Source organism: Chiloscyllium punctatum, chromosome 17, assembly GCF_047496795.1.
Source record: "Chiloscyllium punctatum isolate Juve2018m chromosome 17, sChiPun1.3, whole genome shotgun sequence".
Taxonomy (NCBI): Eukaryota; Metazoa; Chordata; class Chondrichthyes; order Orectolobiformes; family Hemiscylliidae; genus Chiloscyllium; species Chiloscyllium punctatum.
In genome coordinates, this window is record NC_092755.1 from 40,460,846 (window position 1) to 40,485,164 (window position 24,319).

Here is a 24,319-nt window from a genome sequence, read left to right on the forward strand (position 1 = left end):
TCCAGTCCTTGTTTTTACCTTATTGGAGGAGGAGACTACCGAGATAAGGCACGTTGTAGACACTGAAGCAGATTACAGTGATAGGGATGGTAGTCTGGAATGCAGTACGTTTCAAATATGTTGAGGGACTATCGGGAAGGGAGGATGTTACAGCGATAGGATCAGTTAAGGAATAAATAATTATAGAAGACACTGGACCACAAGACATGCCATAGATGTGTGTGTGTGTGTGTGTGTGTGTGTGTGTGTGTGTGTGTGTACTGTGCTCCCCCTCCAGCACTGTATCTATGTCACGTTGTGTTCACAGATGTTTGGAGCCCTCTCATTGTTCTTTGCTCTGTGCACTGTGGGTGACCTTACTTCACTACAGGAAGTATTGAAGGCTCCAGATCTCCTTTCCCTTTGTCACTCTCTGGCAGACCAACTGCATTCAATGAGGTGATGGACGATCCACCCCGCAGCTGGGAAGGCTATTGAGTCAGGACTTTCCTGAATACCTACAGGAGACAGAGAAATAGACAGAATGGGAAATTAAACAGATGCAGTGAAGGTTACACATGGAGAATGGCACTGAGTTCCACAGAGATATGGAAAATGGAGCGATATTAAGTAATAGTCCCAGATTGCTGGAAGATGTCAGGATCACACAATTGTGTCGGAAGAATGGGTTTAGCTTCATGATGCCCAGGTATCAGTGCTCAGGGATGAGCACCCAGTGAGCAGGTGAAATAATGGCCTAGTGGTATTATTGCGAGAGAATGTATCCCAAAACCTCAGCTAATGTTCAGGGGAGGCAGGATTGAATCCCGTCATCTGAAAAGGAGACCTTTGAAATCAATAATTTAAAAAATAATAATTAACAATCCACAAATAAGTATAAAACCATTACTGATGTACAACAAATCCAAACACTTGTCCTTTAGAGAAGGACATCTGCCCATCCTCACGTGGTCTGAACGACATCCCCACAGCAAAGTGTTTGCCTCTCAATTACCCTCTGAAATGGCCGAGCAAGCTACTCAGTTCAAGGGCAGCTAGGGCTGGGCAAGAAAGGCTGGTCAGCCAGAGACTCACACATCCCATACCTGATTTTTAAAAACATCTATTAGGATGATCCCCCTGGAACTGTGCTGGGACCAGTGTCCTGGCCAATCATGTTGGTAAGTTTATGGACAGTGCTTTAAACTAACAGAGAGGATGCAGGTGAAAGGAGCTTTCCAAATCCAAAGGGAAAACGTAAAGCAATGGAACATCATGGGAATGTGTCTGAAGACAAGCAGAAAGGATCAGGATGGGACAGAGTTTAACTAAAACTGTACATCAGCAAATAGATTTGTGACAGAAAATTGTGGAAGGGAGTATATTATGTATTTTTTTGAATGGACAAACGTTGCTGCAATAAGGTCGACGGATTTGTGACACAGATAAAAGAGATTTAGACACCAGGGAGACATGGATACAGGGTGAACAAAAATATTCAGTGGTTCGCAATCTTGTGCAAACTCAGGCAAAATGGGCAACGCTAACAATAATGGATAGCAAAGGCATTACAGAGAAAGCATTTGGCCGCAGACCATGAAGTAGAGTCAGACTGAATGTAAATTCTGGCTACTACTTGCCAAGGACACGAGCAGAACAGTTTTAGTCACCGAACAGCATTTCATTGCTCATCACTGCATTTACCAGGAACTCATTGGAATTTTTTAACAAAGGCATTATCATAATTTTGGAAAACGTCAATATTTGTATAATCTGGGACAATCACACGGACAGCATTGATATTGGAAGAGGAGTTTGGTTAATTTTTTTTTCAGTGTTTCTTTGGAAAACACATTGTGCAACTGTTAAGGGACATAACTATCGCAGAGCGACTGTGTGATGAAACTTAGTGAATGAGTAATGTCACCTGAAGAGATCCTCTGGGAAATTGTGATAAAGCGCAGTTTAAATAAATATAAAGTTTTAAAGTGAATCACAGAAAGGACAAGCTACAGCTAGAAACAAAAATAGCCAATAACATGAGTTTGAGAGGAGAACAGACCAAGGTAAACAGGCGAAACAGACTGAAATATGTGCCTGTAAATGTACAGTGGAAAACATTTGAAGGGACAATGCAAAATACTTAACAAAAGGACATTCGATTGAAACAGTAAAAACCTCAGCAAGAAATTTTCTCTGATCCCTCACTCAGGACAAAAGGAATCATGCTAGATTATGAGGCTGAGAAGATCACCAAAAAGTACTTAAAATCCTGAAGTGAGAGAGTGTTTTAGGAGTAAACGTTCACGGATTGCATTGGGTCTGCTCGCAGGAGGGCGGCTGTGGGAAGGGGAGCCACGGTCAGGGTTCATTGACACGATAGGGACAGGGAGAGGTGAAGGTGCTGGAGGTGGTGAGAGTGTTACAGAGAGTGGTCAGGGTGCTACAAAGCCAGGACGGATTGCTGCAGCTGGAGGGGTTTGCAGAGGTAGGGAGGGACATAGGTATTTTTATATATTAATTAATGGGATGTGGGTGTCACTGCCTGGAACAACGTTCTTTGACCCCTCTGTTAATTACTGAGAGGGTAGCTCAGAGTCAGCCATATTGCTGTGGGTCTGGAGTCACATGTCGGCCAGACCAGGTTAGAATATTTGATGTCCTTCACTAAAGGAGGTTAGTGAACTAGATAAGATCTTCCGACTGATCAATGTTTTTATGGTCGCCTCATCAATGTCTTTTACAGATACAACATGACATCCCAACTCTTATTCTCAATGCCCTCCCCAATGAAGGTAACCATCCCAAACGCCTGTTTCACCAGCCTGTCTACCTGTGACAGCACATTTAAAGAACTGTCTACCTGGGTCACTGGATTCTGACTGAAAACACTACCCAGGGCCCGAACATTAACTGTACAAGTCCCACCCTGGTTTGTTTCACCAAAATGGAACACTTCACATTTATCTAATTCAACTCCATCCGCTATTCTTCAGCCCACGATCCCAGCAGTACTGTTCATCCTGTTGTATCATAGATAACCGAGTTCACTCTCCACTTTACCACCAATTTCAGTGTCACCGAAAACAATTACTTACCAGGAAACCAATATTCCCATCCAAACCATTCATCCAAATGACAAACAACAGGGGACCTACTCCACCGCTGGTCACATACCTCCAGTCAGAAAAACAACATGTCTCCCATCACCCTCTGTCTACAACCATCAAGCAAATTTTGTATCCAGTTCGCTAGCTCCTCCTGAATGCCATATCCTTTTACACTGATATGAGCTTATTACCCAGTTTACCAGACAGAACACAAAACGCAGAACAGTTCAGCCCAAGGCCCCTCTGCCATGATTTCATGCCAACCTTTTATCAGACTGTAAGATCAAAGTAAACGACATACCCTTCATTTTACTATTATCCATATGTCTGTCCAAGAGTCTATTAAATGTCCCGAATATGTCTAATTTTACTACCACCATTGGCAGTGCATTCCTACCACCTACCATCTCTATCCTCTTATCCATCCTCCATTCACCATAAAATTACACCCCCTTGTAATAGCCATTTATGCCACAGGAGGAAACGTCTCTGACTATTCACTCACTCAGTGCCTCTTATCATCTTGTTCACCTCCACAAAGTCACCCCACCCCCTTCGCCAATGAGAAAAGCCTTAGCTCCCTCAACCTTTCTCCACAGGAAATGCCCTCCATTCCAGGCAGCATCCTGGTACATCTCCTGTGTCCACTCTCTAAAATTTGCACAGCCTTCCTGTGAACAGGGGACCAGAACTGAACACAATATTCCAAGTGTGATCTCACCAGGACGCTATAAAGATGCAGTAAAACCTCACGGCTCTTAGTCAATCCCCTTCTAAGGGGAGCCAACACAAGATATGCCTTTTTAACAACCCTACCAACGTGCGTGGCGATTATGAGGGATCTATGGACACGGACCCCATGATCTCTCTGTTTCTCCACACTGCCAAGTATTCTGCCTTTCACCCTGTATTCTGTATTCAAATTCGACCTTCCAAAATAAATCACTTCACACTTTTCCAGATTGGACTCCATCTGCCACTTCCAGCCCAGATCCGCGTCCTGTCAATGTTCCATTGCAACCGACAACAGCCCTCCACATTCCCCACCACTCCACCAACCTTCAGGTGATTGGCAAACTTACTAACCCACTCTCCAACATCCGCATCCAAGTCATTTACAAAAATCTCAAAAAGCAGAGTCCCAGAGCTGATTGTTACAGAACACCACTGGTCACTGAGCTCCAGGCTCAATACTGTCCATCTGCTGCCATACTCTGTCTTCTCTAGGCCATCCAATCCTGTATCCAGACAGACAGATTTCCCTGTATCCCAATCATCCTTCTTTTCTGAATGAGCCATTAACATATTCTGCCATATCCTCAAAGAATTCAATAAGGTTTGTGAGGTATGACCTGACCCCTCACAAACCCATACTGACTGTGGCTAATTTAACTATGGTTTTCCAAGTAGTCGTAAATCCTGTCTTTAGAGTCCTCGCCAATAATCTGCACACCACAGACATAAGACTAAATCTGTAATTCCCATAATTGTACCTCCGTAATATGGTCCAAACTCTACAAACCTTCTCTCCTCTGCCATGTTCCCCAGAATGATACTGAAGGGTGGAGGGAGTTACAGAGATAGGGAGGGATATCAGGACACGAGGATTTTGCAGACATTAGGAGGTTTGCAATGCCAAAATGAGGCTTCAGTAATTGTGAGGTTTCATGGTGATGAAGGCATTTGAGGAGGGAGGGAGGGAGGGAGGAAGGGAGGATTGTAGGGTAATGAGAGGTTTCACAGTTTAGGTATTTTGTTAGGGCTGCAAGTGCTTACTGAGTTGGGTAGGGTGTAAGCACTGGTGGATATTACATAAACATGTGGTTTTGGTTGCAATGGCAGGAAGATGATTCAGGAAGCTGGAGAGTATGGGGTCTGAATGAGGTTACACAAATGGGAAGAGTTGTTAGGAGTGGAGGTGTTTACAGAGACAGCAATGGTCTGATCTGGAGCAGATGACCGAGATTGGGAGGGGTGTGGGGACTGGAGGTGGTTTCACAGGGAAGGAGGACCATAGAGCCACAGGAGGTTACAGAAATGTGGAGAGCTGTAGGGCTGACAGGGGTTCATGAAGATGGGAATGTTGGGAGGGATGGAGAAGTTTACAGAGATAAAGATGTTTGTAGGCCAGGGCTGGATCACAGACAGGGACTGTTTTAGGGAGCTGAGCAGGTTACAGAGATAAAGATATTTGTATTGACTGGAAGAACAAACAGAGATATGCAGGGTAGTCGTGACTGAAGATGTTTATAGACATAGGAAGGCTTAGGTTCTGGGGGTTATGGAGGCTGTGGAATCTGGATTTGTTTTCAGAGACTGGGATAACAATTTTGGTCAGAAACAGTTTCACAGATAAGGGAGAATCGCACAAGCAGGAGAAGTTGGAGTGGAGGGTGACGTTTAAACAGATAGTGGTGTAAGAGCTGGACAAGGTTATGGAGATGGGTAGATGGTGGAGACACAGGAGGAGCTTACATTGACATGAGGGTGATAGTGACAGGAGGGTGTTAAATAGATAGTGGGTTTTGTAGGGACTGGATTGGGAGAGGCACAGGCATGGAGTGAATTCAACAGATCAGGAATACTGCAGAGACCTGAGAGGATTACGCTGATAGGGATGGTGGTCGGGTCTCCACAGACTGTTGGTGTTTAGGGGCTGGAAGAGATTTGGTAGATCGGGAGGGATGTAAGAGCTGCAGGAGCTTATGGAGAGTTGAAGAGTTGGAGCAATTTGCAGAGGTAGGTTTCTCAGAGAGGAGTAACTTACAGATAGTGAGGGTTGTGTGTTCTGAGTAAGTCAAAAAGAGGAGAGCTTTCGCGTCTGGATGAGGTTACACTGACAGGCACAGTTGAAGAGACTGAAGCAAAACTGCATGGAGAAGGTTACACAGACAGGGAGGTGAGTAGGGACTGAAGGTGAATACACAGACACGGAGGGTTGGGGGTGTAGGGTGTAGGGATTTACACAGATAGAGAAGGTTGTGTTTCTGGAGAAGGTTACACTGATACAGACAGTGTTAGGGAGTGTTTAGTCGACTACAGAGGAGCTCAGCAAGAATGTATTATGGGGAGTGGAGGAGATTACAGACAAAGAGATGGCTGTCGGTTTGAAAAGAGATTATACAGTGCTGTAAGGCTGGAGGGAGGTTATAACAGTGAGTGTTGCCAAGACTTAATTACTTCACTGATATAGAGCAGATCTCAGCATGTAACTGTCAAAGGGAAGTTGAGACAGTCCAGATGAGTTTTCAGAGATACAAATGTTTATGGGAGTTTCAAGAGGGAACAGTGATTGGGAATGCTGTACCAAATGGCAATAGTTATAGGGAGGGTTCTAAAAGCAGGAAGAGGTGACAGACATATCGATCTTTGTAAGGACTGGAGAAGGTTACGTCGCCAAGGAGTGTTTTAGAGTCTGGGTGAGATTACAGTGTTAAGGAGAATATTGGGGATAAGGTAAGGTGTAAGAGACGGGGATGGTTGACAGGGCTGGACAATAACCTGAATAGAATCGCCATCGTGTGGAACCAGGCCATTCGGCCCAACCAGTCCATTCCAAAACTCTGAAGAGCATCCTACCCAGACCCACCCCTCTACCTATACATTAAATCCTGCATTTCTCATGGTGAACTTACTTATACCACACATTCCTGAATACTACAGTCAATTTATGATGGCCAATTCACTGCTGGTGCAAATTTTGGACACACACACACACACACACACACACACACACACACAGCGAGGGAGGGACACGCGCAGACACGCAGCGAGGGAGGGACACGCGCAGACACGCAGCGAGGGAGGGACACGCGCAGACACGTAGCGAGGGAGGGACACGCGCACACACGCAGCGAGGGAGGGACACGCGCACACACGCAGCGAGGGAGGGACACGCAAACACACGCAGCGAGGGAAGGACATGCAAACACACGCAGCAAGGGAAGGACACGCAAACACACGCAACGAGGGAAGGACACGCAAACACACGCAGCGAGGGAAGGACACGCAAACACACGCAGCGAGGGAAGGACACGCAAACACACGCAGCGAGGGAAGGACACGCAAACACACGCAGTGAGGGAAGGACACGCAAACACACGCAGCGAGGGAGAGACACGCACACACGCAGCAAGGGAGAGACACGCACACACACAGCAAGGGAGAGACACGCACACACGCAGCAAAGGTGGGGCACGCACAGCGAGGGTGGGACACACACACACACACACACACACACAGTGATGGAGGGACACGGACACACGCAGCAAAGGGGGGGACATGCATCCGCACATACACGCAGACACAGCGAGGGAAGGACACGCACACACAGCGAGGGAGGGACATGCGCGCACACAGAGCGAGGGATACAAACACGAGGGAGGGACACACACACAGTGAGGGGGATACCCGCAGACACACAGCGAGGGAAGGACACACACGCAAATCAAGGGAGGGACACACACAGCGAGGAAGCGACACACACACACACACAAACACAGAGGGAGGGACACGCACACACGCAGTGAGGGTGGGACACGCACACACACAGCGAGGGGGATATGCACACACACAGTGAGGAAGGGACACTCACCCTCACACACACAGCAAGGGGGGATGTGCACACACACAGCGAGGGAGGGACACGCACAGACACACAGCGAAGGGACACACACACACACAGCAAGAAAGGGATACGCACACACAACGAGGAAGAGACATGCACACACACAGCGAGGGAGGGACATTCACATAGCGAGGGAGACACACACACACACACACACACACACACACTCAGCGAGCGAGGGACACGCAGCGAAGGGACATACACACACACACACAGTGAGGGAAGGACATCCACACACAGCGAGGGAGGGACATGCTGAGACATGCAGTGAGGGAGGGGACATGCACATACACAGCGTGGGACAGACACGCACACACACAGTGAGAGAGCGACACGCACACACACACAGTGAGGGTGGGACACGCGCACACACAGTGAGAGAGCGACACGCACACAGAGTGAGGGAGGGACAAGCACACGTGCCGCGAGGGGGAGGGCATGTGCACACAAATTGAGAGGGGGCACACACACGCACACACAGACATGGCAAGGGTGGGACACACGCAAACAGCAAGCTGGTCACACACTCATACAACGGACGGACACATACACACACACACACAAAGCGAGGGAGGGACATGCACACATACACACACAGAGCAAGGGAGGGACACATGCACACACAGTGAGGGAGGGACGTGCACAGCGAGGGAGCGATATGCAAACACACACAGAGAGGGGGTTACCCGCAGACACACAGCGAGGGAGGGACACACACACACATAGCGAGGGAGGGACACGCATACGCACAGCGAGGGAGGGATACACGCACTACACACAGCGAGGGCGGGACAAACACACACGCACATCGAGAGAGGGACACACACACAGAGTGAGGGAGGGAAGGACATGCACACACAGCGTGGGAGACATGCACACACACAAACAGAGCAAGAGGGACACACGGACACACAGCGAGGGAGGGCCACGCACACATAGACACAGCAAGACGGGCACACACACATACATACACACACAGAGCAAGTGGGGAAACTCACACATACGCAGCGAGGGAGGGACACACCCCCACACACATAGTGAGGAGGGACACACACACACACACACACACACAGCGAGGTTGGGACACACACAGCGAGGGAGAACACACACATGCACAGCGAGGAAGGGACACACACAGCGAGGGAGGGACACGCAGCGAAGGGACACACACACACAGACACAGCGAGGGAAGGACATGCACACAGAGTGAGGGAAGGACATGCACGTGCACATACACAGAGAGCGAGGGACACACATACAGTGAGAGGGGACACGCACTGACACGGCGAGGGATGGACACACGCGCACAGAGCAAGGGGGGACATGCACTCACACTGCAAGGGCGATATACACAAAGAGCAAGGGAGGGACACACACACTCCCTCACTGTGTGTGTGTGACACACACACACACACACACACACACACACACACAGCAAGGGAAGGACACACACACACACAAACAGCTGGAGGGGGACACACACTCACACAGCGTGGGAGGGACACACAGGCACAATGAAGAATTGACACGCATACATACACACACACAGCGAGGGAGGGACACTCACATACACTGCAAGAGGGGGACACACACAGCGAGAGAAGGACATGCACACACACAAGTGATGGAGGGATGTACACAAACACACAGAGTGAGAGAGGGACACTCACATAAACAGCAAGGGATGAACACGCACACACACAGGGAAGGAGGGATAAGCAGACACACGGCGAGGGGGAGGGCATATGCACAGAAATTGAGAGGGGGCACGCACACACAGCGAGAGGGTACACGCACAGACATGGCGAGGGAGGGACACACGCACACACAGCGAGGGGCGATGCGGACACACAATGGTGGGGATATGCACAAAGAGCAAGGGAGGGACACACACGCACACAAGGGACGGACACACACTCAGAGCGAGGGAGTGACATGCGCACACACAGCAAGAGGTGCACACACACACGCACAAAGTAAGGGAGGGACACGCACATCTACACACACACAGCAAGGGAGGGACACCCACACACACACTGTGGGAGTGACACGCATACACACACACACGCAAGCGAGGGAAGGACACTCACATACACTGTAAAAGGGTCACACATACTTACAGCAAGGGTGGACATGTACACACAGCGAGGGATGGACACGCTCATGCTCAAGCACACAAACACAGACACATAGCAAGAGAGGGGCATGCACACACACACATACACACACGCGCGCGCGCGTGCGCGCACAGAGCAAGAGAGGGACACGCACCCACATAGCGAGGAGATGACACATGCACAGCAAGAGGGACACGCACACACACAGCAGGGGAGTGACACGCACACACACAGCAGGGGAGTGACACGCACACACACATACACAGAGCGCGGGACACACACACAGAGCGAGGGAGGGACACGCTGAGACCTGCAGCGAGGGAGGGAGCATGGACACACACAGCGTGGGAGGGACACGCACACACACAGCAAGGGAGTGACAGTGAGTGAGGGACACACAGCGAAGGAGGGACAAGCACACCCACCGCGAAGGGGAGGGCATGTGCACACAAGTTGAGAGGAGGCACACACACGCAAAGCGAGGGACGGATGTGCACAAATACACACACACACACACACACACACACACACACACAGAGCGATGTAGCGACAAGCACATACACACATTGAGGGGGATACACGCAGACACACAGCGAGAGAGGGACACACACACAGAGGGACGGGGGCACAAACACGCAAAGCGAAGGGGGGACACACGCATGTACACACACACACACACACACACACACAAACAGAGCAAGGAAGAGACGCGCACACACAGCGAGGGAGGGACAAACACACACGCACACATACACGCAGCAAGGGAGGGACACACACACAGTGTGGGAGTAACACGAATACACACACCCACACGCAGTGAGGGAAGGACACTCACATACACTGCAAAAGGGTCACACATACCCACAGCAAGGGGACACGTACACACAGCGAGGGATGGACATGCTCATGCTCAAACACAGACACACAGCGAGAGAAGGACACGCACACACACAGCAAGTGAGGGACATTGACACACACAAACACACACACACACACACATACACACAGAGCAAGAGAGGGACACGTGCACAAACAGCGAGGGGGAGACACATGCACACACAGCGAGGGAGGGCCACACACACACAGCAAGAGTAACACACATAGACACACACAGACACACACAGGGCAGGAAACTGACACATAAACAGTGAGGGAGGGACACTCACATACACTGCAAGAGGGACACGAACACACAGGGAGGGAAGAACACGCACATGCCCAAGCACACAAACACAGTCACATTGCGAGAGAGGGGCACACACACACACAGCCAGTGAGGGACATGGAGACACACACAGCATGGGAGGGACATGCACACACAATGAGGGAGCAACATGCGCATGAGGAAGCACACAAACACACACACACACAGAGCAAGAGAGGGACACTCGCACACACAGCGAGGGAGCGACACATGCACACACACGCACAGCAAGAGGGGCACATACACACAGAGCGAGGGAGGGACACACCCACAGAGAGCGAGGGAGCGACACGTGCATGAGAAAGCACACAATCACAGACAGAGAGCAAGAGAGGGACATGCACACACACACACAGCGAGGGGGGAGACACATGCTCACACAACAAGGGAGGGCCAAGCACACACACACACACACACACACACACACACACACACACACACACACACACAGCAAGGGAGGGACATGCACACACACAGCAAGGGGTGACGCACACACACACAGCAAGGGAGAACACACACACGCACAGCGAGGAAGGGACACACACAGCGAGGGAGGGACACGCAGCGAAGGGACACACACACAGACACAGCAAGGGAAGGACATGCACACACAGTGAAGGAAGGACATGCACGCGCACATACACAGAGAGCGAGGGACACACACAGTGAGGGAGGGACATGCTGAGACACGCAGCGAGGGAGGGACACGCACACACATAACAAGAGAGGGACACACAGTGAAGGAGGGACAAGCACACACATCGCGAGGGGGAGGGCATGTGCACACAAATCGAGAGGGTGCAGACACACGCAAAGCGAGGGAGGGCCACGCACATACACACACAGTGAGGGGGATACACGCAGACACACAGCGAGGGAGGGACCCACACACTGCAAGGGACGGGGACAGACACACACACACACACACACACAAAGCGAAGGAGGGACACGCACACACACACGCAAACACAGAGCAAGGGAGAGACGCACACACACAGCGAGGGAGGGACAAACACACACATGTCGAGGGGGAGGGCATGTGCACAGAAATTGAGAGGGGGCACACACATGCAAAGCAAGGGAGGGACATGCACAAATACACACACACACACACACACAGCGAGGGAGGGATATGCACATGCGCACAGTGAGGGGGATACACGCAGACACATAGCAAGGGAGGGACACACACACTGCGAAGGACGGGGACACACACACACACACGTAAAGCGAAGGAGGGACACGCACACATACACACACAGACACACAAACACAGAGCAAGGGAGAGACGCGCACACACAGTGAGGGAGGGACACGTACATACACTGCAAGGGAGGGACACTCACACACCGCGAAGGACGGACACGCACACACATGTTGAGGGGGAGGGCATGTGCACAGAAATTGAGGGGGCACACACACACAACGAGAGAGGACACACACAGACACGGCAAGGGTGGGACACGTGCACGCAGCAAGCTGGTCACACACACACACACACACGGGATGGACACATACATTCAAAGCGAGGGAGTGACACGCACAACTACACACACATAAACATAGAGTAGGGACAGATGCGTGCACACACAGCGAGAGAGGGATATACAAACACACACAGTGAGGGGGTTACCCGCAGACACACAGCAAGGGAGGGATACACACACAACCACAAACACACAGAGCGAGGGAGGGACACACACACACACACACACACACACACACACACACACACACACACACACATACAGCGAAGGAAGGGACACACACATGTCAGGGGGAGGGCATGTGCACAGAAATTGAGAGGGGGCACACACAGACACGGCAAGGTTGGGACACACAGACACGGCAAGGTTGGGACACACAGACACGGCAAGGTTGGGACACGGACTCACACACATGGACACACAAAGCGAGGGAGGGCCACACACACATCCATACACACAGAAACGCAGAGCAAGGGAGGGACATGCACACACACACACAACACACACACACACACGGGACGTACCCACACGCAAAGCGAGGGAGGGACACGCTGAGACACACAGCGAGGGAGCGAATTGCACAGACATAGCGAGGGTGGGACACACAGTGAAGGAGGGACAAGCACACACACCGTGAGGGAGGGACACACACACGCAATGTGAAGGAGGGACACACAAACACACACAGTGAGGGGAATACACGCAGATACACAGTGAGGGAGGGACAAACACACTGCGAGGGACGGGGACACACACACAAAGCGAAGGAGGGACACACACACGCACACACACAAACACTGAGCAAGGGAGAAACGCGCACACACAGCAAGGGAGGGACAAACACACATGTCGAGGGAGAGGGCATGTGCACAGAAATTGAGAGGGGGCACACACATGCAAAGCGAAGGAACGTCATGCACAAATACACACACACGTGCAAAGCGAGGGAGGGACATGCACACGCTTGCACACACAGACACACAAGGGATGGAAACACACACGCAAAGCGAGGGAGGGACACGCACAGATACACACACACACACAAACACAGAGCAAGGGAGGGACACGTGCACACACAGTGAGCGTGGGACACACACACAGAGAGTGACACACACACAGCGAAGGAGGGGACGCACACACAAACAGACATAGCAAGGGGTGACACACACACACACACACAGTGAGGAGGGACATACACACAGCGAGGGAGGGACACACATGCACAGCGAGGGAGTGATACACACGCGCACACACACACACAGAGGGAAGAACATGCATGCACAGCGAGGAAGGGACACACACACACGCAGCGAGTGGGAGACACACACAGCGAGGGAGGGACATGCGCACACACGCATACAAACACTCAGAGCGAGGGAGGAACACGCAAACACAGCGAGGGAAGGACATGCACACACAGCAAGGGAGGAACATACACAAACACACACAGCGAAGGAGGGACACTCTCATACAAAGCAAGGGAGGGACACACACGCACACACACAGGGAAGGAGGGACAAGCACGCACACGGCAAGGGGGAGGGCATGTGTACAGGAATTGAGAGGGGACACGCACACACAGCGAGAGGGGACATGCACAGACACAGTGAGGGGAGAAGTGCACACACAGTGAGGGGGACCTGCACACTCACAGCGTGGGAGGGAGACACTCTTACACACACACACACACACACACACACAGAGGGAGGGACACGCACGTAAGCACACACACAGAGCGAGGGAGGGATACGCACACACACAGCGAGAGAGAGAAACATACACACAATGCGATGGAGTGACACACACAAACAGCGAGTGAAGGACACGCAGCGAAGGGGGGGACACACAAACACATACTGTGAGGATGTGACACATACACACAAACAGCGAGGAAGGGACACACACACACACACACACAGCGAGTGAGGGACTTGCTGAGACACACAGGAAGGAGGGACACTCACACACACAGCGAGGGAGGGACACATACACACACACCGAGGGAGGGATACGCACACACACAGGGAAGAAGGGACAAGCAGACACACGGCGGGGGGGAGGGCATGTGCACAATCAACGAAAGGGGACACACACATACAGCGAGGGAGTGACGCGCACATACAGCAAGAGGGTCACACATACACACAAAGCAAGGGAGGGACACGCACACATACACACAGTTAAGGGGATACATGCAGACACACAGCGAGGCAGGGACACACACACACACACACAGCGTGAGATGGACACACAGACCCATAGTGAGGGAGTGACATGCACACACACACAGAGCAAGGGAGGGACACTCACATACACTGCAAGAGGGACACACATACTCACAGCAAGAGGGCGACATGCACACACAGCGAGGGAGGGACACGCACACACACAGACAGCGAGGGTGGGACCACACACAAACATACACATAGCGAGGAGGCGACACATGCACACACAGCGAGGAGGGCCACGCACACATACACACAGTAAAGGGGATACACACAGACACACAGTGAGGGAGTGACACTCACATACACATCAAGAGGGACACATACTCAGAGCAAGAGGGGGACACGCGCGCACACACAGAGCAAGGGAGAGAAGGACATGCACACACAGCATGGGAGGGACACGCACTCACACACGTACAGCAAAAAGGACACACACACACACACACGCGGGGGGGGGGAAATGGACACATTCAGAGCGTGGGACACGCACACACACAGCGAGGGAGGGTCACACACATAGACAGCGAGAGTGGGACCGCACACCCACACACAGAGCGAAGGAGAGGCACATACAAACACACACAGAGCAAGGGAGGGACACAAACAGACACAGCGAGGGAAGGACACACACACACAGAGCGAGGGTGAGACATGCGCACACACACAACAAGAGAGAGAGACACATACACACAACGCGATGGAGTGACACACACAAACAGCGAGTGAGGGACACGCAGTGAAGCGAGCGACACGCACGCACACTCACAGTGAGGGAGCGACACGCACGCACACTCACAGCGAGGGAGTGAAATGCATACACACTCACAGCGAGGGAGTGAAATGCATACACACACACAGAGCAAGGGGAGGACACCCTCACAAACTGCAAGAGAGGCACATAAACTCACAGTAAGAGGGGCGCACACACACACACACAGCGCGAGGTTGAGACACACTGACACAGCAAGGGTGGGACATGTGTTCCGAAAGCAAGAGGGGACACACACACACACACACAGCGAGTGGACACACACACACAAAGTGAGGGAGGGTGACACGCAGACATACGCACACACAAACTCACACACACACACAGTGAGGGAGGGACGTTTCGTCCCCTGTCTCGGTGACTTCCTCAGGAAGCCTCCTGTGAAGCGTTTCTGTGATCTTTCCTCTGACACTGATAGGGATTTGTATCTGCCGCTTCCAGTTGTCAGTTCCAGCTGTCCGCTGCAGTGGTCGGTATATCGGGTCCAGGTCGATGTGCTCATTGATTGAATCTGTGGATGAGTGCCATGCCTCGAGGAATTCCCTGGCTGTTCTGTTTGGCTTGTCCTCTAATAGTAGTGTTGTCCCAGTCGAACTCACGTTGCTTGTCATCTGCGTGTGTGGCTACTAAGGATAGCTGGCCGTGTCGTTTCGTGGCTAGTTGGTGTTCATGGATGCGGATCGTTAGCTGTCTTCCTTTTTGTCCTATGTAGTGTTTTGTGCAGTCCTTACATGGGATTTTGTACACTACGTTTGTTTTGTTCATGTTGGGTATCGGGTCCTTCGTCCTGATGAGTTGTTGTCTGAGAGTGGCTGTTGGTTTGTGTGCTGTTATGAGTCCTAGTGGTCGCAGTAGTCTGGCTGTCAGTTCCGAAATGCTCTTGATGTACGGTAGTGTGGCTCGTCCCTTGGGTCGTGGCATGTCTTCATTCCGTTGTCTTTCCCTGAGGCATCTGTGGCTGAAATTGCGTGGAGTTTGATCCCACCCCGCGCTCACCAATAGGATAAACACACTGAGAAACGTACAAAAAAAAAACGGACAGATAACCAGGTTTGACCGACATAGAATGAAACCTGAAAGCAACAACACCCCCAGATTCTATGGACTACCTAAAGTGCACAAACCAGACATTCCACTCAGACCCATAGTATCATTACCAGGGACACCATCACACAAACTAGCTGAAGAACTACAGCAGAAACTGAAACACCTGATCAGTGGATCCAGACAATCTATACAATCGACACAGGAATTCTTGGACATCATCAGAAATATACACATAGACAAGGAAGAAACTATGGTCTCATTCGAAGTCACGGCACTGTTCACCTCTATCGACAAAACCCTAGCCAGAGAAACAGTAGCCAACCTGCTGGACATACAGAACAGACAACAGGACGGTGAACCTATCCACAAAGACGGCATACTCAAACTACTGGACCTGTGCCTCACAACACACTTCACATTCAACAACCAAATAGATGAACAAATCAACAGCACACCCATAGGCTCACCCATCTCTGGACTCATAGCAGAAGCGGTAATGCAAAGGTTAGAACAAACAGTCTTACTGCAAATTCAACCCAAACTCTGGGTCAGATATGTGGATGACACCTTTGTAATCATTACAACACAGAAATAGATAACACGCACCGGATCATCAACGCCACACTCACAGGAATCCGATTGACTAGAGAGAAAGAAAAGGACAACCAACTCCCATTCCTAGACGTGATGGTACAGACAACACCGAATGGGGAATTCACCACAAAGGTATACAGGAAAACCACACACACAGACCAAGTCACGAACTACGAAAGCAACTACTCCAACAAACACAAATGAAGTTGCATCAAGACACTGTTCAAAAGGGACACAACACACCACAGTACACCAGAACTGCAAAAAGAGGAAGAAGAAGACCTCTACAATGTATTCGCCAAAAACAGATACCCCCGCAATTTCATTCGGGATTGTCTGTGTGGATTTGATGAACGACTGTCCTCTGATATTGATGAGGGCAGTGCAGATGATGTGGTTTATATGGAGTTCATTAAAGTCTTTGACAAGGTCCCACATGGAAGGCTGGTCCAAAAGGGAAGATCCCATGGGATCCAAGGTAAGTTGGTAAATTGGCTCCACAATTGGTGGAGGGTTGGTTTTGTGATTGAAAGCCTTTGCCCAGCAGGTGTACCACAGGGATCTGTGCAGGAGCCATTGCTGTTCATTATGGACATTAATCACTCAGATGTAAAGCAGAAGGTAACATTAGTAGGTTTGCGGATAACATGAAAGGTGAGGGTGTTGTCCATAGTGAGAGGGATGGACTCAGGCTGCAGTCTGATATCGATCAGATGATAAACTGAGCAGAGTAATGGCAGACAGAGTTTACTGCTGATCACTGTGAGGTAATGCACTGTGGGAAGTCTAATAAACGAATAATATACATCATGAAAGGTCAGTCCTCCTGGAGTACTGAGGAATACAGGGACATTGGTGGGCAAGTCCCTGGATGTCTGAAGGTGACAGCACAGGTAAACAGGGTGGGGAATACACCTGAACTGGGAGCAGGAGGGGGACCCACATCCTGGTGGGGAACGTTGCTGGAGCTGCTCGAGAGGATTTAAACTCGTCTGGCGGGGCTGTGTGACCCCAAAGAGTCGTAAGGCCAGAAAGAAAGTTGAGGTTGGTACAAATGTTCAAGAGAGCAACATAAGGAGACAAGGCAGGCAAGATCATAGCAGACAATTAGGGAAAACTAGTGGATTAAACTGCAGTTATTTCAATGCAAAGGGCCAGACAGATAAGGCAAATGAACCCAGAGCATGGATGGGAACATGGCATTGGGATACCATAGGTATTACAGAAACACAGCTGAGGGAGCAACAGGACCAACAGCTCAATGTTCCGGAGACAGATGCTACAGGAACGATAGAACAGGAGTCAAAACAGGAGGAGAGCGGGTGGGTTTGATTGGGGGAAACATCCCAACAATACCTAGAGGGAGGATTCATGTAGGATCGCCCAGTTAAACGATATTAGTGGAACTGAGAAATAAAAATTGGCCATTAGTTTTCTACGGTCGGACTACAGTGATAGGCAATGGGAGATGAAGGAGCAGATATGTCAGGAGATTTCAGATATCTCTTAGAATAATAGGGTCGTAATGATAGGGGATCTTAACCGTTCCAAACCTGGACTGGGATTGCTACTAAGTTAAGCATTTGGATGGAAGGAATTTGTTAAGTGTGTTCTGAAAACTCCCAGTCATTATGTAAGTGGCCCAACTGGAGAATGGGGCTAAACCTGACCTCCCCTTGGGAAACAAGGTCAGGAACGGGACTGAGGTGTTAGTGGGGGAGCACTTTGGAAAGTTACCACAATTGTATTAGTTTGAAAATAGCGATGGAAAAGGACAGGCCTGGTCCACAAGTTAAAGTTATTCAATGGAGCAAGATAGTATGAGACATGAATTTTTAAAGTAGATCTGGGGAGGCTATTTGCAGATAAAGGGAAATCTGGCAAGTTGGAATATTTTAAAACCGAGATAAAAGGAGCGTTCAGCACCAGCGTGTTTCTGTTAGTGTGCAGCTCAATGCTGACTGAATTAGGAAACACTGGCTGAATTTCGAGACTGTGGTCAAGAAAAAAGGGTCACATGTCAGATATAACTGGCTGACTCAAGGGAATCCCTTCAGGAGCATCGGGGCTGAAGAAATACACTTAGGATGGAAATCAGGAATGTAAAAAGGGGACATGAGATCGCTTTGGCAGAGAAAGTTAAGGAGAATCCAAAGAGACTCTACAAGTGTATTAAGAGCAAAAGAAGAGCTCGGGACAAACCCGGTCTCCTTAATGATCAATGAAGGCAACGATGTGTGAACTACAAGATCCAAAACAAATATTTCATGTTGGAACTTACTGTGGATAAAAAGTGGGGCGCTCGGGGAACTAAACAGTGTGTGGCCTGACCACTATTCGAATACTGTGTGCAATTCTGGTCTCAATGCCAGCGGAAGGATGTCGTGGAACATGAAAGGTTTCAGAAGAAATGAACAAGGATGCTGCCAGGGTTAGAGGGTTTGAGATACAGGGAAAAGCCTGAATAAGCTGGGGCTGTTTTATTTGAACATGGGAGGCTGAGGAGTTACCTGATAAAGGTTTAGATTAGATTAGATTACTTACAGTGTGGAAACAGGCCCTTCGGCCCAACAAGTCCACACCGCCCCGCTGAAGCGTAACCCACCCATACCCCTACATCTACATTTATCCCTTACCTAACACTATGGGCAATTTAGCATGGCCAATTCACCTGGCCTGCACATCTTTGGACTGTGGGAGGAAACCGGAGCACCCGGAGGAAACCCACGCAGACACGGGGAGAACGTGCAAACTCCACACAGTCAGTCGCCTGAGGCGGGAATTGAACCCGGGTCTCAGGCGCTGTGAGGCAGCAGTGCTAACCACTGCGCCACCGTGCCGCCCACAAATGTCTAAAATCATGATTGTCACCGATAGGGTAAATAGACAAGGTCTTTTCCACAGGGCTGGGGGATTCCAAACTGACAGGGCATAGCTTTAAAGTGGGAGGGAAACTTTTCAAAGGGACCGAAAGGAAAACTGGTTCCGGCAGAGTCTATGGAATAAGCTGCCAAAGGAAATAGTGGAGGCTGATAGAAATACATTTAAAAGGCATGTGAATGGGTATATGAACAGGAAGGGTTTAGAGGGATACTGGCAAAGTTCTGGCAAAAGTGACTAAATACGTCATGCAGGAGTTGTTCCAAAGTTGTTTCCGTGCTTTTCATCTCTGTGACTGAATGTCTTGGAATGAGTCCACATTATCGAAGAGGAGATGCTGGAAGTTTGAAAACACAAAGGTGGATAAATCCCCAGGCCCTGATCAAATGTATCTCAGGACATTGTGGGAAGCTGGTGAAGAAACTGTCGGGCCACTAGCAGAGATATCTGTACCATGTGTGATAGGCTGTTAGACTGGAAGGTGGCATTGTGGACAGTGGAGAAGGTTTTCTGAGATTGGAAAGGGATCCTGATGAAATGTGTGAATGGCTGAAAAACTGTAGATGGAGTTCAATCTGAATAAATGCGAGGTAATGCAATTGGTACAACAAACACAGGGCTTACGTAATTAATGATAGGACCTTCGGTAGTGTTGTAGAACAGAGGGACCCCGGGATTCAGAAACATAATTCTTTGAAGTTTGCAACATGGAGAGATAGGATGGTTAAAAAAGCTGCTGGCCTCACTTGCTTTCATTGCTCAGTCCTTTGGATATAGGAGTTGGGAAGCCGCATTGAAATTATACAGACCATTGGTGAGTCCTCTTCTGGAATACTGTATCCAGTTCTGGCCGCCCAGTTTTAGGAAGGATATTATTAAGTTGGAGAGGGTTCAGATGATATTTACTGGGATGTGGCTGGTTATGGAAGATTTCAGTTATAAAGAAAGGCTGAATAGGTTGGTACTTTTTCACTGAAACCTGCATGTTGACAGATGGCCTCATAGAAGTTTATAAAATAATGAGGGGGATAGATCGAATTAATGGGAGTTGTCTTTTCCCATGGACAGGGGAGTTTCAAGACGAGGAGCTACATTTTTAAGTGGAAGAGAAGAGACATTTAAAAAAAAGACATGAGAGGCACATTGTTACACAGAGAGTGGGTTGTGTGTGGAATGAACTTCCCAAGGAAGGGGTGAACTTGGCGACAATTACAATGTTTAAAAGACATTAGGATATGATCAAGGAACAGGCAGGTGGGACGAGATCAGTTTTAGAGTATGGTTAGCGTTAACCAAGCAGTGCGGTATGACTCTCTGACTATGATTATAATGATGTATCTTTAATTAAGAAAGGCTGCAAGACCAAGCCAGGGAACTACAGACTGATGAGCCAGACATTAGGGTAGGTCAGTTATTGGAGGTCATTCTGAGAGGTAGGACTTACATGCATTTGGAAAGACAAGGACTGATTACGGCAGCCAGCACGGTTTTGTGCATGGGAAAACATGTCTCAGAAACTTGACTGGAGTTTGTTCAAGATGTGACCAAGAAGATAGATGAAGGCAGAGCAACAGACGCTGTTTCTGTCTTCAGCAACTCTTGGTCAGGGGGTAGCGTGATACATTGGTTAGTAAGGGTAAATCACAAGAGATCAGAGAGAGCTAGCCAACTAGATACAAAATGGGATGACAGTGTGAGACAGAGGTTGGTGGGAGAGGGTTGTTGTTCAGACTGGAGGCCTCTGACCAGCAGTGTGCTGTAAGGATTGGTGCTGGGACCACTGTTGTGCACCACTTACATAAACAATTTGAGTGAAAATTTAGGAGCCCCTCTTTTTATGTTTGTGGATATCAAGATTAGTGGAAGAGTGGGCAGGGAATATAGTTATCGAAGGGGATGTTAATCCACTGGGCCAATGGGCCAAGGAATGAAAGATGGAGTTTAATTCAGGTGTTGAATTTAGTTCAGACAAACCCAGGAGGACTAATACAATAATGGTAGGGCTCTGGGCGGTGTTGTCGAACAGAGAGAGACGAAGAAGTGCAGTTACATTGTTCCTTGGAAGTGGCATTACTGGTGGTCAGGGTGGGGAAAGCAGCATTTGGGACACTTGCCATCAGTGGCCAGAGCATTGAGTACATAAATTGGAGATATTTGTAACATTGTCGTCAATATTTCTCCTGGGCAGAGGAGGCCACGGGGTGACGTTATAAAGGTTTATGAAACCATGTAGGGCCAAAGTAAGGTGAATAGCCAAGGGTAGGTGAGTCCAAAGCTAGAGGCATAAACGTGAGGTGACAGAGCAAGTATTTAAAGAGGGAGCTGAGAGGCAACATTTTCCACAGAGGATGGTGCATGGATGGAATGAACTGCCAGAGGAAATGGTAAAAACAAGTACAATTACAATATGGAAAAGATACTTGGGCAGCTACATGGAGAGGAGAAGATTTGAAGGGATATGGGCCAAACACAGGCAAATGCAACTCATTCCAATTAGGAAACCGCAAACAAAGAGTCATGCAGCACAGAAACAGACTCTATGTCTCCAGTTGTTGGAGGAGCAGACTATCGAGACAAGACATATTGTAGAGACTGAAGCAAGTTACAGCAATATGGATAGTCATCTGGACTGGAGGTTTCAAATGTGACAAATAATTGGTGAGAGGGGAGGGGATGACAGAGATAGGAACTGTTATAGGAGTTAGAATGATTGAAGACACTGGTCCACAAGATGAGCCATAGATACAGTGTTGGAGAGGGAATAGGGAACAGAAAGATCCCAGGCAGCATTACTACCCTCTCATTGCAGGCCTGCATTCCTCTCTGTTATCCTCGTGCTCAATAAAACAGTAAACGTTTGGATTGAAAACTGGGAACTCCAGATGCTGTCTCAGTACAAAAAAAACTTAAAGTAGGGATGGTGATTGACCCTGAGGTGTGTCTGTACTGTGCTCCCACTCCAGCGCTATGTCTATGTCATGTCCTGTTAGCTGATGTTTGGAGCCCTCTCATTGCTCTCTGCTCTGTGCACTGTGAGTGATCTTACCTGGCGGCAGGATTTATTAAAGGCTCCCGACCTCCCTGACCTTTGTCTCTCTGGCTGACCAATCATCTTCCCAACCAGCAGTTGGCAAGTCTATTGACTCAGGAACTCCCCGAGTACCTTGAGAAGACACAGAAATAAGCAGAATGGGAATTAGACTGATGCTGTGAAGATTACAGATGTAGAATGGCACTGAGCCCACAGAGATCTGGAAAATCCCAGTCTCCAATCCTGTCCTGTACTGCCTCATCTCTCTGGAGTGGAGAATTCTGTTGGCTCAGGATCTGGAGTAGCTGCAAGAGTGAGAGACGCTGACACAGGTATCAATTAGACCCACACAGTGAGGGATACCACATACCTCTATATTGAGTGATTTCACCAGAGTTCAGGATCAAACAATTGTACAGGAAGAAAGGGTTTTGATTCATGTTGCACTGCGATATACAAACTGTGAGCAGGCAAAGTGATGGCCTAGTGGCATTATTGTGAGGCAATTTATCCAGAAACTCAGCAAATGTTCTCTGGACACAGGTTAAAGCCCATCATTGCATATGATTAAATGTGAATTAAATGCTTCAAAAAAGATGTAATTAAAAACCTGTAAGTGAGTATTAAACAATTACTGATGTTAAGAAAATTCCATCGGGTGCATTCCTGTCTTTAGTGATGTAATCTAAGATGGGACTGGGATATCACAGGTATTACAGAACAACAGCTGAGGGAGGGACAGGACAGGCAGCTCAATGTTCCAGGGGACAGATGCTGCAGGAAGGGCAGAAGGGGAGCTGAGAGAGGAGGAGAGCTGCTGGTTCTGATTGGGTGAAACATCCCAGCAGGACTGAGAGAGGATATTCCTGCAGGATCGCCCAGTGAAGCTGTGTTCGTGGAATTAATCAATAACAATGGGTCTTCCCTTTCCTCTGATTGTTCTACAGACCCGAGAGCCCCGCCCTCCTGCACCTTGACCTTCTCAAGATGGCGGCCCTGAAGCCCGCGCTCCCTCTTCCCTCAAACAAATGGCGGCCGTGACCCTGGGCCCCTTCCCTGATCAGAGACCGCCACATCCTTACCCGGGCCTGGAGGGTCTTTTTCAGGTTTTTTTTAACCTTTATCTGGGACTTGTGAAATCTCTCCGCTCCTTTCTCCAGCGAGGCTCTCGCACACCGGCTCTGAGCACCGCTCTCTGCAGCCGCTGCCGGAGAAAACAGCTCCATGTCTCTCTCTCTCTCTCTCT

General features: G+C 49.5%; 1 long non-coding RNA gene across 1 annotated transcript; it reads right to left on the minus strand.

Moving 5' to 3' along the window:
- Positions 1–383: 383 nt before the first annotated feature.
- LOC140487675 (uncharacterized) lies at positions 384–24,294 on the minus strand. Its single transcript, XR_011962860.1, has 3 exons — positions 24,156–24,294; positions 23,089–23,205; positions 384–497 (listed from the first exon to the last, which is right to left on the minus strand). It is a non-coding gene; the product is annotated as an uncharacterized lncRNA (long non-coding RNA).
- Between the last annotated feature and the right edge of the window lie 25 nt (positions 24,295–24,319).